Here is a 6,000-nt window from a genome sequence, read left to right on the forward strand (position 1 = left end):
GGGTGGAGGGGGCAGGGGACAGTGGGTGGAGGTACAGGGGACAGTGGATGGAGGGGGCAGGGGACAGTGGGGTACAGGGGCAGGGGACAGTGGGTGGAGGGGGAAGTGACAGACCTGGGTTCCAACCCAGCAGCCTACGCAGGCTCATGCACCTCTCTGACTCGGCTCCCTACCCAGGGGTCGCGGATCCCTCTGGTCCACCTGGGCCTCCTCTACGTCTCCCCACCCCAGCCTACCCAGGGGTCGCAGGTCCCTCTGGTCCACCTGGGCCTCCTCTACATCTCCCCACCCAGAATGAGGGTGAGCAGGTCTGGCCTGGGCCCAAGCTGCCTGCAGCAGGCCCTAAACCGCAGGGTCTCCTAGGGACACCGCTCCCTGCCCTGCTTCCCACATCACTCCCTACTCCCTACTCCCATCCAATGTCCCATCCCCAAACACAGGCACACAGTGTACCATGGGAAACCCTTCCTTTTACCAAGCTCAGCTGGAGACCATTCCCCCGCTCCCGGATCCTGGCCCAAGATACCCCTTTGGTCCGGAGTTTGCAGCCAGGGCTCTCATCACAGTTCGTCCCGGGCCACCACGTACTCTGAGCGTGCCAGCACCCCTGCACCTGCACATGTCCTGCGGAACTCTGCCCGCAAACCACTCGTTAGCTCCTTTGATTTTCACAACCAACTTGGCTATTTCAAAGCACATTCTACAGATGGGCAAACGGAGGCCAGACGGTGCTGGCCAGCCGGCTGCTGAAGTCTACATGGCAAGTAGGAGACAGAGCCCGGGTCTATAGCAGCTTCTCTGGCTGTGATGTCAGCTGCTAAGCTCCTTTGCTTCCCCTGGCCTGCCGTGTAGCTTTGCGCTTGATGTGAGGGTGAGCGAGGGGAGGTCCAGGCACACTCTTCCCACAGCAGATAAGCTGCCGGTACCTCCCCGCCCAGCAAAGACGTGGACCTGCAGGGACTCCATCGGGCCTGCTCCAGCTAAGGGATGATGAGCACTGCTTTCTGGATGGTTTCCACTGTTTTGCTAATTATGAAGTCCTGCGTGTGCTGGGGCGGTGGGGGGCGGGGCGGTAGGCTCAGCAGAAGGCTGCACGCTCTCCTGGGAACGGCTGCCACGCCACAGGCTGCTCCCTACGCCCTCTCAGCTTTGGTTTTTCTTTTCTGAGCTCCAGCTTCATTTTTTCTTTTGAAAGATTTTACTTATTTATTTGAGAGATAGAATTACAAACAGAGAGAGAGGTCCTCTATCCGCAGGTTCACTCCCCAAATGGCCACAACGGCCGGAGCTGGGCTGATCTGAAGCCAGGAGCCAGGAGCTTCTTCAGAGTCTCCCACGCAGGTGCAGGGGCCCAAGGACTTCGGCCATCTTCTACTGCTTTCCCAGGGCACAGCAGGGAGCTGGATCAGAGGAGGAGCCAGGACTCGAACCAGTGCCCATATGGGATGCTGGCACTGCAGGCAGTGGCTTAGCCCACGATGCAACAGGGCCAGCCTCTTCATTTTTTCTGTTCTCGTCCTGATCTTAACTGTACTAATTCTCAAAGATCTAGAGCAGTGCTTCTCAAACTGCCCGCAGCAAGGGAATAGTCCCTTTTTTTTTTTTTTTTTTTTTTTTTTGCTAATCTTTTGTGGACTCATGCTTTTCTACAATGTAATAAAAATGAATTATTAGCAATAAATGAAACTTGGGACTGGCACTGTGGCTTGGTGGGTTAAAGCCCCAGCCTGCAGCGTCGGCATCTCATGAGTGCCGATTCGAGTCCCAGCTGCTCTACTTCCTATCCAGCTCCCTGCTAATGTGCCTGGGAAAGCAGTAGAAGTGGTCCAAGTCCTTGGGCCCCCGCACTCACATGGGAGACTCTGAAGAAGTCCCTGACTCCCGGCTTCAGATGAGCCCAGCTCCGGCTGTTGTGGCCATTTGGGGAGTGAGCCAGCAGAAGGAAGACCTCTCTCTCTCTCTCTCTCTCTCTCTCTCTCTCTTTCTCTGTCTCTCTGTAACTCTGTCTTTCAAATAAATAAAATAAATCTTAAAGAGAGAAAGAAATGAAACTTTTAAAAAGCAGACCTACAGAATACAAGCCTCAAGTTTAATTATTAGATTAAAAACAACTCTGCCAAATTGCCTTGAGAGTGTCTAAAACTCTATTTATTTGAGAGAGAGAGAGAGAGAGAGAGGGAGAGAGAGAGAGGGAGGGAGGGAGGGAAAGGGCGCTCCATTGATGTGGTGTGGCAGGTAAAACTGCCACCTGCAGTGCCATCATCCCACATGGGTGCCGGTTCGAGCCCCTGGCTCCTGGCTTCAGTCTGGCCCAGCCCTGGCCATGGCAGCCATTTGAGGAGCGCACCAGCGAATGGAAGATCTGTCTGTGTCTCTCCTTATGTCCTTTCCTCTCTCTCGTTAACTCTGACTTCCAAATAAATTAATAAACCTTTAAAATAAATAAATAAACTTTCTTGAAAGGCATCCCACATGGGCACTGGTTCACATCCCGGCTGCTCCACTCCTGAGCCAGCTCCCTGCTCACGTGCCTGGGAAAGCAGTAGAAGATGGCCCACGTCCTTGGGTCCCTGCATCCACTTCTGGGTGGGAGGCCAGAAAAAGCTCCTGGCGTTGGTCTGGCTCAGCCCTGGCCATTGTGGCCATTTGGGAATTGAACCAGCAGATGGAAGCTCGTTCTCTCTCTTTCCTCTGTGTAACTCTGCCCTTCAAATAAATAAAATAAATATTTTTAAAGACAATATAAACAATAAAATAATATTTTCATACTTGTATATTTTACAAATTGTTTATTTATAATTGTTTGTTTACAAATTGTTTATTTATATTCCAATCATCTATTAAATGAAAGTTGAACACAATGACTAATGAATGTAAAAAATTTATAACAATTGCAAATAAGGCTGAGATTTTTAAGTTTGACATTTTGAAATTATAACTAAATCTTACTTACATTTTCATAAAAATAAGATTATTTATGGGGCCGGCGCCATGGCTCACTTGGTTAATTCTCCACCCGCGGCACTGGGTTCTAGTCCCGGTTGCTCCTCTTCCAGGCCAGCTCTCTGCTGTGGCCCGGGAAGGCAGTGGAGGATGGCCCAAGTGCTTGGGCCCTGCACCCCATGAGAGACCAGGAGAAGCACCTGGCTCCTGGCTTCGGATCGGCGCAGCGCTGGCTGTAGTGGCCATTTGGGAAGTGAACCAATGGAAGGAAGACCTTTCTCTCTGTCTCTCTCTCTCACTGTCTTTAACTCTGTCTGTCAAATAAAAAACAAAAATAAGATTATTTACATTCAAATATTACATATTTTTCTGGTAGGCATATAAGGAATTATTATTGGAGCCAGCATGTGCTGGCATTCCATGTGGGTGCCAGTTTGAGTCCAGCTGCTCCACTTCTGATCCAGCTCTCTGCTAATACACTTGGGAAAGCAGAAGATGGCCCAGGTCCTTGGGCCCCTGCACCCACATGGGAGACCTGGAAGAAGCTGCTGGCTCCTGGCTTTGGTCTGGTTCAACCCCAGTCATTGCAGCCATTTGGATTGTGACCCAGAGGATGGAAGACACCCCCCCCCTCTCTGGCTCTACCTTCCTCTGTAACTCTGTCTTTCAAGTAAATAAAATTACCTCTTAGAAAAAAGGGCACTGTGGTGCCCTCCATCCCGGGTCACTGACTCTCCCCGACCCGTGACCCCGGCGTCTCACCGAGCAGGACAGCAGTGGGAGCTCCTGCGCGAGCCCCTTCAGAGCCGAGCTGGCTGCAGCCTTCCTTCAGTCCCCTTTCTGGTTTCCCTTGAATCAGCCAGAGTCAGGCTGATTTAACCAGCCCTGACCGTGGAGAAACCCACCACTGTGAGAAAACCTGCAACACGTGGAAGTTAGGGCCGCCGTGCGCCCTTGGTCAACAACACATCCGGCCTTGTCGTCTGTCCCAGTGTCTGGTTAGACATTCACTTCCAGAATAAGATTTATGGAAAAGCTATTATAAACAATAGCATAATAGTGTAATAATATATTATTATATTTTATTATATCATACGTAATATCTGATAATAATAAACTATTATAGATAATAGCACCTTGCACCTGGTTCCCCTGTTCTCAGCATCTCGCATTCAGAAGATTTGCTTAGTGCCTAGTAGATGCTGACACCTTCTCCTTATCTAAAGTGCAGCGCTGACGCACACTCCCCCCACATTCCCTACCGCCCCTGCCCTGTTGCAGCCGGATCGGAAATGGAGCAAGGATCCAGTGTTACTTCGTTTTGTTGCGTCTGGGGACCCTGTTTATGGCCAAGCACCTTTGAGGCTGACATCCTCCGTGCAGAATGGGGCCTGTGTTCGATGTGCACCTGCGGCAGCCCCGCCTCATGGCAGGAACGAGGCCAGAGGAGGCTTGAACGTGCCCTCTGCGCCTGGGAAGAGCCAGGCAGGCAGAAGGCCTGTGGGCAGAGTCGGATGGAGCTGTGCCGCAGCCTGACCTCACCCACCATGTCCATACTGGGCATGCCCTCGTTCAAACCGCATGTGCTGGCCTGCACCGCGGCTCACTAGGCTAATCCTCCGCCTAGCGCCGCCGGCACACCAGGTTCTAGTCCCGGTCGGGGCGCCGGATTCTGTCCCGGTTGCCCCTTTTCCAGTCCAGCTCTCTGCTGTGGCCAGGGAGTGCAGTGGAGGATGGCCCAGGTGCTTGGGCCCTGCACCCCATGGGAGACCAGGAGAAGCACCTGGCTCCTGCCTTCGGATCAGTGCAGTGCGCCGGCCGCGGCGGCCATTGGAGGGTGAACCAATGGCAAAGGAAGACCTTTCTCTCTGTGTCTCTCTCTCACTGTCCACTCTGCCTGTCAAAAAATAAAAAAATAAAATAAAATAAAAAATAAAAAACAAGCCGCGTGCGCTGAGCACCAGGACGCTCAGGCAGCGAGCTGAACACTGTCTGCTGGCCAGCGGATGCATAAACAGGTGATTACAATGGAGCTGCCCAGCTGTGCAGCCAGAGGGCCGCTGTTTGTGCAGCAGCCAAGGTCAGGAAAGGACCCCCGACAGGGGACACAGCATGGGCTGGGCACGCAGGTGCCCTAGGCAGCAAGGCAGGCAGGACCCGCGTGTGACTGCAGGGCTGGTGGGGGGGGGGAATACTTGGGACTGAGAAACGGCTGTGCACAACAAAGCAACCCTGGAGGTCTGAAGCCACAAGGAGTTTTCCTAGGTGTTTCTTCGGATCAGCTTCAGCTGCGCTTCCCGGGGCCCTACTGCAACAGGGAACACTCACGGATATTTTAAAAAGATCTATTTATTTGAGAGGTAGAGTTACAGACAGAGAGAGGGAGAGACAGAGAAAGGTCTTTCTTCTGCTGGTTCGCTTTCCAAATGGCTGCATCAACCATCGAGCTGGGCTGATCCGGAGCCAGGAGCCAGGAGCCAGGAGCCAGGAGCTTCTTCCAGGTCTCCCACACAGTTGCAGGGGCCGGAGCACTTAGGCCATCCTCTGCTGCCTTCCCAGGCCACAGCAGGGAGCTGGATCCAAGTGGAGCAGACGGGACAGGAACTGGCACCCATATGGGATGCCGGCGCTGCAAGCAGAGGCTTGGCCCACTGCACCACGGTGCCGGCCCCACACATGGCTATTTTTCCATCATGAAGCCAGCTGGGAAGACGAGAAATGATGTGGAGACTCTACGAACGCACTGGGGCCCCCGGCCGTCTAGGTTGTGCTCCACTGTCTTCCCTTCTCCAGATCCTCTCTCGGCCTGGGGTGGCTGCTCCAGCTCCTGCAGTGACTTCCGCATTCCACACAGCAGGGAGGAAGGGGGAGGGACCAAGCAGCACAGGCTCCTGAATGTCCCACTAATCCTGGATGTGGGGACTTATCCTGGCCACCCCAACTTCAAGGGGGACTGGGTAATGAAGTCAATTCATCAGCGACTCACAAGTCTGGGGGGAGAGAGGATGGGGGTGGGGAATGACGTTGAGCAGTGCCCAGGGGGCTCAGCCACAGGGG

This window comes from Oryctolagus cuniculus, chromosome 6, assembly GCF_964237555.1.
Source record: "Oryctolagus cuniculus chromosome 6, mOryCun1.1, whole genome shotgun sequence".
NCBI classification, from domain to species: domain Eukaryota; kingdom Metazoa; phylum Chordata; class Mammalia; order Lagomorpha; family Leporidae; genus Oryctolagus; species Oryctolagus cuniculus.